Below are 9,344 nucleotides of genomic sequence, written 5' to 3' on the forward strand. Positions count from 1 at the left end.
TGAGTCTGGGCCTGTGGCAGAGTGCATGGGTATGCCATTTATCGCCTTTTCGAAGTCATTTGGCGGCAGGATAATATCAGATAGGTTCGAGTCTACCAGATTCTCTCTCATAAAAAATTCATTTAGGTCATCAACTCTTAGTCTGCTTAGCGGCACGCTAAGAACCGAGTCATAGTGGGATTTGAGTAGCTCACTCATTTCCTTGCTGTCATCTGTGTAGGACCCATCTCGTTTAAGTAGGGGCCCAATACTGGACGTTGTTCTCGACCTTGATTTGGCATAGGAAAAGAAATATTTTGGATTTCTTGCAATTTCATTTATAGCTTTTAGTTCTTCCACATTTCTTGGCTCCTGTAAGATTCCTTTAGCTTTAGTTCGATGTTTGCTATTTCTCTGACCAGTGTCTCCCTACGTATTACAGATATATTGGCCTCTTTTAGCTGCTCTGTTATTCTTTGAGTTCGCCTGTATAGGGAGTATCTTTCTCTTTCTAGTTTCAATCTTCTCCTTTTTCTTAAAGGAATATGCCTTCAGCATACCTCGAGTATCACAGAGTTAATTTGTTCTAGACATAAGATTTCGTTCGGATTTTTAACCCCGGAGGGTTAGCCACCCAGGATAACCCAAGAAAGTCAGTGCATCATCGAGGACTGTCTAACTTATTTCCATTGGGGTCCTCAATCTTGTCCCCCAGGATGCGACCCACATCAGTCGACTAACACCCAGGTACTTATTTGCTGCTAGGTGAACAGGACATTAGGTGTAAGGAAACGTGTCGAAATGTTCACCCGCCGCGAATCGAACCCGGGCCCTCCGTGTGTGAAGCGGGAGGTTTTAGGGGGCCCTGTCGGACAATTTTCCGCGCGCTCTCAAAAAAAATCGAAAAATTATGAAAATTGAGTTATTTAAACCGAAAAATAGCTTAACTCTTTGGCAATACAATGGTACCAGAATGAATGTTCTACGACGTTTCTACAAGAAATTATAGTCATTTGTATCAAGTATGGTGACGGTGATATGGGTAGCGCGTCTGCTCACAGCCCATATATTTTTTGGAATTTTTTCCTTGTTTTTATCTCTTTTTCTTTCATTATTGTTTCTAATATCTAATGTTTCCTATATCTTGCCGTCCCCTGGGCCTATCCGAACTCCAGTGATGGCCAAATTTGCAAGTACTGCTGCAACAACATGCAAGTTAACTATAGTTACATAAAAACTGACGGTGACGACAACGAAATGGACTAAATATGACAGAAGAGGGACCGGCATTCAAGTACCAGACCTGCTGCCAGACGTGAACCAGACACAAGACGTTTTCCACTAAATGAAATAACTGACCTCCATATCAACTGCACCAGTGTTTAACGGGAAGACAACATGGCAGAAATCCTGATCAACTAAATCTCCAAGGAAATGCCAGGTCTGTAGGACTTTTTTCGTCAGTGCCAAACGAGGGAAAGATTTGAGCCTTTAAACATGGCTGACCGGCATTCAAACAGCAGCTACTGCCAGACGTACAACTAGCGAAGTGAAATTCTCATCTTTACTGACGTTCTTCTGTTGACAGTAGCATCATATCTGTACCACCATCATATCACCTGTACCAGTGCTAACGAGAGGGAAACACAGGAGACATCGTCAAATCAACAGTATAAAACTCCAAGGTATAGGACGGTTATCCCTCAGTGCCAGTCGTGGGAAAGAAGTGAATAGGTAAATAGTCAAGGTTAATATTTTAGCAGCTGACCTATATTCAGCTGACCAGTGTACAGTGAGAGAATCATAGCAGAAAAAGCCAAATATATCTATAAACTCAAGGAAAGTCAGGTGGTGTTACTCCCCTCAGTGTTTTAAAAATGGCTGAGTCAGCAAAACAGGTCAGGAGACAACAACACCACACAACCCCTGATAAATGGAATTGAGGGGGATTTGGAAGGATAAAACCACTGATTAAACCTTTCTGGTCTACCAGAATGGAAAGGAGTTAGAAGTTAATTGGTGAAGCCAGACTGTGAAGTGAGGTGGGTAGGGGAGGGTGAATAAGGGGTTAAATGTAAGGGTGTTGTGAAGTTAAGGGAAAAGTGAGCAGTGAAGAGGGTTTTGAAGAGGAAATTTTACTAGTAATTCAGTGTAATTAAAGCAGATACTAAGTGTACTAGGGACTGGAAAAGAGAAATAAATATTATTGTATATGAGTAAAAGAGCGAAGAGTGAAAATGGCAGGCATTAGAGGGGTACAGGCTGCCATAATTATATTTATATTTCTTCTTCAATTCCATGAAGAAAGAAATCAGTCATGGGGGTTGGAAAAGGTGAATGGAGTAACAGCGCCCTGGACAGTAAAAGCCCAACAGTGCCATCCTACCAGAAAAGTAAACCTCACTATCGCCGCAAGGTATGGCAACACCGCATACCCAAACAAAAACAATGGCACACAGCTCTTATTGTAGCGCTCTTAAGTGGTGATATCCAAATTAATCCAGGACCTCAAACTATTGTGCAGAGGCAAAACAGACAGATAAATGACGGCAATAATGACGGTCTAGTAGCTAGGGATGATAACCTTAACTCCATATGTAATGCATACATAGGTCAATGTGAGACAATACAGCCATTATTATCTCAAACACTACCAAACAGATGCATACACTGTACTAAAGTACGCATGAAAAACAGAAAAGGCACCTTATGTAAAATGTGTAAGGGGTGGGTGCATGATGGATGTATGTACAATTATAGCAACGGTGCCAGAATTCATTTTGTGTGTAACAAATGCACTTTGGCACAGTTACCCTTTAGCAGTGATGACATTGATTTACCTAATTTTAATACAAATGACCCATTGCCATATATTGATGATTATGATTGTTTTATGAAAACAGGCCTTCACTTTATTCATGTCAGTGCAAGATCACTTCTTCCTAAATTGGCAGAGATTAGGATTCTAGCTAACAAAATTAGGGCGGCAGTTATAACCATCTCTGAATCTTGGTTGGATGATACGGTGACTGACGACGAGGTCAAAATAGAAGGTTACAATATAAAACGCTTAGATAGGAACAGAAAGGGCGGTGGAGTATGTGCCTACATTAGAAATGACTTAGCTTACAACCCAAGACCTGATTTAAATAACAATAAACTGGAGATTCTATGGTTTGAAGTGCTGCTTCCCAAGACCAAACCCATCTTAGTAGGAACTAGTTACCGCCCTCCTACCCAGGACCAGTTCTTAGAAGACTTTTCCAGAGTCTTGTCCGGAGTTGAAAGCAATTGCGAAACAATAATACTGGGCGACTTCAATATCTGTTTTCAGCAACAGAATAACGGGCTATGCAAAAGGTATAAGCAAATTCTAGGATTAAATAGCTACACCCAGCTAATTAATAAACCAACCCGGATCACACAGTTCTCAGCCACCCTAATTGACCACATACTTTGCAACCGCGCTGAGAACATTAGTCAGTCAGGCGTCATTACCACAGGTCTTAGTGATCATTTCATCATTTACTGCACCAGGAAAATCACTAGGAATAGGATAGGCCTACACAGGACAATAAAAATGAGGTCAACTAGAAACTACAGTAAAGAAACACTGGTAAATAGGCTACACAATTGTGACTGGACAGAGATAACAAGTTGCACGGACGTAAACGATGCCTGGGAAAAATTCAAAACAATGTTCACTACCATTCTTAATAATATTGCACCAGTTAAAGAGGTTAGGATTAAACGAAGAACTGAACCCTGGATGACTACTGAGATATTAGATAATATGAAATTCAGAGACCAGCTGCTAAAAAGATTTAAAGCAAACAGACAGGATATTGCAGCACTAAATGAATTCCAAAGGGTGAGGAACAGAGTACAGAGGCTTATAAAAGGAGCAAAGGCAAAGCACTATTGCTCAAAAATTGAAGAATATAAGCATAACCCCAGAAAGCTCTGGCAACAACTAAAACAGTTGGGATATAGCCATAAGCCAGTAGATAGGTCTAACATAGTACTCACTATCGATAATGAGGTATGCCACGAAACATCTAAGGTGGCAAATTGCTTTAATTCCTACTACACATCTGTTGCATCAACACTAGTAAGTAAACTACCAGCTGCATCAAATACCTTTAACACAGACTCTGATAAGTTTCAAACATACTATACCAATAAAGGGGTAACCCCAAACAGTTGTCAACTAGTAAGTGTATCTCATGACTTCATTCAAAAAGAACTAAGCAGGTTAAACCCAGCTAAGAGCACAGGCCCTGATAACATCCCATCTAAGTTCCTAAAAGATGGTGCTTTTGAACTGTCAATCCCTATTGCTCACATAATAAATCTATCAATCACCACTAATACCGTACCGGAGGGGTTCAAGGAGGCCAGAGTTACTCCTATCTTCAAGAAAAATAATAGGTCTGATGTAAGCAACTATAGACCTGTTAGTATACTCAGTATAATATCTAAAATTCTGGAGAGGGCGGTGTATTCTCAAGTAGTTAAGTACCTTAATGACAACAGCATTCTCCATAGCTATCAATCGGGCTTTAGAAGATCCTACTCAACCGATACCTCCCTTATTAATCTGATGGATTACCTGAGAACTGAAATGTCAAAAGGGAACCTCATAGGTATGGTAACCTTAGACCTGCAAAAGGCCTTCGATACTGTCAACCACAATATATTATGTAATAAACTTCAATCTATCGGTATAGGTTCTGTAGACTGGTTTAAGTCCTACCTTAGCAACAGGAGACAAATAGTCAAAATCAACAAAACGGAATCAGAACCCCTGCCGATAACATGTGGAGTTCCCCAAGGTAGTATTCTGGGTCCCTTACTATTCTTATGTTATGTCAATGATATGCCTATCAGTGTCAAGTGCAAACTCCTACTGTATGCAGATGACAGTGCTCTGTTAGTGACAGGTAAAGACCCACAAGATATTGCTAATGTTTTAACACTGGAACTGGAGTCCTGCAGCAAATGGTTAGTAGACAACAAACTATCATTACACCTAGGGAAAACTGAAGCCATTCTCTTTGGAACGAAACATAAACTGAGAAGGGTAAATAATTTTAATGTTCAGTGTAATGGGGAGTCCATCACTTTGGTTTCATCAGTTAAATATCTGGGAATCCCCTTTGACCCATGCATGTCAGGAGAATTGATAGGGAACAGTGTAGTGAAGAAAGCGAATGCCAGGCTGAAGTTCCTGTATAGACAAGCACAGTGTCTACCTACTGAGGCTCGCAGGACCCTATGTCTAGCCCTTATACAATGCCATATGGATTACGCTTGCTCTTCTGGGTACTCTGCCTTGACAAAAAAAACTGAAAGATAGACTGCCAATCACCCAGAACAACATCGTAAGATTCATCCTGGGGCTGGGACTAAGAGAACATGTAGGCCAGGATGAATTACAGCAGTTGGATATGCTGAATGTTGAAGACAGAGTAAAACAACTGAAGCTAAATCATGTTTATAAAATTGCTCACGAACAGTGTCCAGAATATCTTGCTGTCAATTTTGTCAAGGTTGGGAACCAAAGCAATCATAGTACTAGGGGGAGAGAGCACAACTTTGTAGTACCCACAGTCAGTGGCCAGGCTTCAAACACCTTTTATTGTACAGCAATAAAGGAATGGAACAGACTACCCACAAATGTCAAGGCCAGTCATAGCTTGAACCAGTTCAAGAAGACTGCCAAAAAGTGTCTGATGAATGAAGCAACAGAAAGGGAGGGGAATGATTTTCTATTTTTTAGCTAAAATACGTGTAAATTTTACCTTATCCCTAGTAATGACCCTCGTATTGTAAATAGTCGTAATGACCCTCGGGTAGTAGATAGTCTTAATGAACCTCGTATTGTAGATAGTCTTAATGACCCTCGTGTAGTAGATAGTCTTTTTAGTATGATAATAAGATGTTATCTTCATTATAGAATAATAAGAAAATATTATAACCTTTATATTATAATAATAAGGTAAAAGGACCCCAATGGAAATAAGTCACTCTGTCTGACTTTTTTGGGTTATCCTAGGTTCTCTACACATATGCTGCTATGTATGATAATTCTATGTAACTGTATTGTGTATACCTGAATAAATTTACTTACTTACTTACTTACTTAATATAATAACTGACTATTTGGCATCATAAAACAGTAGGCGGAGCTTATCCGTAGACTTAGAGACAACCAGGTACCATATGGGAACGCTCGGCAGTGTTCCCGTTCCCGAGAGTGCCAGGAGAAATCACTTCATTATTACGCTTATATCAGCTTATATATCATATTAGATCAGAACTGATCTAATATGATATAATAAACACTATAAATAACATACAAACATGTTATATATCCTAGACTGAATAAAATAAGCCATAATATGGCGAGAGACCATCGGGAATATTTCGATATAAATGAGTGAATCCTCTCATGTCGTATTCTTTGGTCTCTGAGTAAGAGAAAACGGTGTTTTGAAGAGGATAACTGCGCTAGAACATCAGTTTACTAAGAAATACACCAAAACAAACGCGATTTTCGCGAAAAAAAAAAATCGACACCGCGGGGCGGCCGGCGTTCCAGGCCAATATCTCGGAAGTAACTTATTCACCTAAATTCCATAATTCTTCCTTTATTACTTAATTAAATGGAATAATATTCACAGAAATTGTAAAATAATGATTTCTCTGTTTACTAAAGGTATATTTTGGGAAATATTCCAATTATTTTGGGATTTATGTGGGAGTAAAGGGCAGATATTTTGCAACATTCCAAGAACTAACAAATTTTATTTTTTGTGAAATAAAGATAAGACATTTAGAGGACATTATACCTTTAGAAGGTCGTATTAACATTGTTCTCTCGGCACCAAGTGTCCAAACATTGGCCACAAGGGCATTTTCAGTAAGTTAGTCCTTTTTCAGTCTTTTCTCAGTTGTTGTTTGATGTATATTTTTGATAAATATTTTCAAGAAAGAGTGGCCCGGTGGCCTGGTGGCTAAAGCTCCCGCTTCACACACGGAGGGCCCGGGTTCGATTCCCGGCGGGTGGAAACATTTCGACACGTTTCCTTACACCTGTTGTCCTGTTCACCTAGCAGCAAATAGGTACCTGGGTGTTAGTCGACTGGTGTGGGTCGCATCCTGGGGGACAAAATTAAGGACCCCAATGGAAATAAGTTAGACAGTCCTCGATGACGCACTGACTTTCTTGGGTTATCCTGGGTGGCTAACCCTCCGGGGTTAAAAATCCGAACGAAATCTTATCTTATCTTAAAACACTTTGTCTTGTGCACCAAAACTGGAGGAAATCGGACGGTAAACAAAAGAGCTACAATTTTTTGACCGACGGCCCCCTTTAGCCACTAGGCCACATAGGTTTGGATCCGTGTTGCTTAGGCTATCTTTCCAGTTTATATCTCTTGGGACGTGGTTTACTTGGTCCCACCTTATGTTTTTATTACTGAAGTTAAATTTGGTGAAGGCTCCCTCGTGACTGATCACATTTTTTTGGTCTGGGGCCCCACATATAAATGTCTGGACCTCTGTTATGTTGTGATCTGAGTATATTGTTTTTGATATGGTAATATGTCGTATCAGATCATCATTGTTAGTGAAGATGAGGTCTAGTGTATTCTCCAATCTATTAGGAGCTATTATTTGCTGGTTTAAGGTGATTTTGGTGCAGAAATTTAATAGCTCGTGTGTGTGCGAGTTTTCATCTAAGCTGCCTCCTGGTGTTATCTCTGAGCTGCAACAGTATTTGCTACATTCCTCCATTTTAGGTGCCTTAGGTCGACATACCTCAGGAGAAAGATGTTGGGGGCAGGAGCTGGAAGATTTTTCAGGCAGTGATTAATTTTCAAAAGCTGTTCCTGAAATTGTTGGGAAGTTGCATTCCGAGGCTTGTATACAACCACAATGACCAGGTTTTGGTTCTCCATCTTTTCTGCCAAAACTTCAACTTCATCATTGGAGGTATTTAGAAGTTCTGAACATATAAATGACTGTGACATACAGGCCAACGCCCCCCCCCCCCCGTTTTGCCTGTTCACTCTGTCACATCTGTATAGGGTGTAACCCGGGATCCATATTTCATTGTCCAAGTGATCCTTTATGTGGGTCTCTGAAAACCACGAACATTGCGTTTGACTCTGTAAGCAGTCCATGGATGAAAGATATTTTGTTGTTCGTTGCTGGCTTTAGACCCCTGTATATTTGCAAGGATGAATGTCGTCGGATTGGTGGTATGGGTGAATCTTTTTTTCCCTGGCACTAATATCTGTTATTTTGGAGTGGAGGCCATCAACTGTGATTCCACTCCAGAAATGATCCGAGTTGGTATACGGTTTCTTTCATTTCCTGCCAGCTTTTTTTCCTTCCTTGGTCCTTGCCCTAAAAAATCGCTTAAAACCTCTCTCTGGAGTGGTTGTGGCTACACAGGTTTTCCTATAGTCTGGTGTTCTGTAGTTTCTGATACGAAATTTGTTTAACGGCATTGAAAGGGAATGAAAATTTCACACTATCATATACATAAAATTGTGAAAACTGCTTCTACACATTTGAATTTCACTCTCCAATGTCACTTATTTTTTAGGCAACTTTTTTTTTAATATTTGAAGCTCTGCCGCTGAGGGTTTTGGAAATCATCTAAGTCAATCCAGAAGTAAGTTTATTTAGACACAGGTACACAAAAATATAATTATCATACATAGTGTAAATTACCTTAGATAACCCAAACGAAGTGGCTTATTTGGGATGGAAATTAGATCAATAACTTCGGGGGACTGTGGCTAGGCCTGGGGACAGTTGGTCCCAAAGATGAGGTCCCTAAACAGGGAGCCAAGGCCGGGTCACCACTACTTGGAAAAGACCCGGGCCGGGAGAATACCGGCGAAAAAAAAAAAAACTTCGGTCACAGGGAACGTGAACATTCAGATTGTTCAAGAATCTGGTCTTCGTTTCCGTACACAAATGTTGAGAATCTAAAGTTGATGTGATTATGAAAGAAATAAAATCAAAATAAGGAAAAGGGGGAAAAATAGGTAGTATATTAAAGTATCATCTTCGGGGACACCCAATATTATTATTTACTGTAATTATTACACAAATGGTATAAAATAAAATGAATAAAAGTGGATATTAGAATAATTTAACTAGTCTTGAAACAATAGAAAGATGTAGAGTTGTGACGTCACGACCCAAACAAACACACTGGCGGTGGTGTTGTTGTTAGTGAGTGTTGTTGTTAGTGGTGTTGTTAGTGGTGTTGTTAGTGGTGGTGGTGTTAGTGGCTGTAGTGGTGTAACACAGCTGCAGTGTAACTAAGACCTGGTCTCACTAAC

The 9,344-nt window shown here is 40.0% G+C and overlaps 1 protein-coding gene across 2 annotated transcripts in view; it reads left to right on the plus strand.

Annotated features, from left to right (window-relative positions):
• Positions 1–9,194: 9,194 nt before the first annotated feature.
• Bap55 (Brahma associated protein 55kD) overlaps positions 9,195–9,344 on the plus strand; it is a 72,551-nt gene continuing 72,401 nt past the window's right edge. For both annotated transcript variants that reach the window (XM_070100625.1, XM_070100626.1), the window contains exon 1: positions 9,195–9,344. This exon is cut by the window's right edge and continues 82 nt beyond it. The gene's annotated coding sequence lies outside the window, so the exon portion shown is untranslated.

Source organism: Cherax quadricarinatus, chromosome 73 (genome assembly GCF_038502225.1).
Source record: "Cherax quadricarinatus isolate ZL_2023a chromosome 73, ASM3850222v1, whole genome shotgun sequence".
NCBI classification, from domain to species: domain Eukaryota; kingdom Metazoa; phylum Arthropoda; class Malacostraca; order Decapoda; family Parastacidae; genus Cherax; species Cherax quadricarinatus.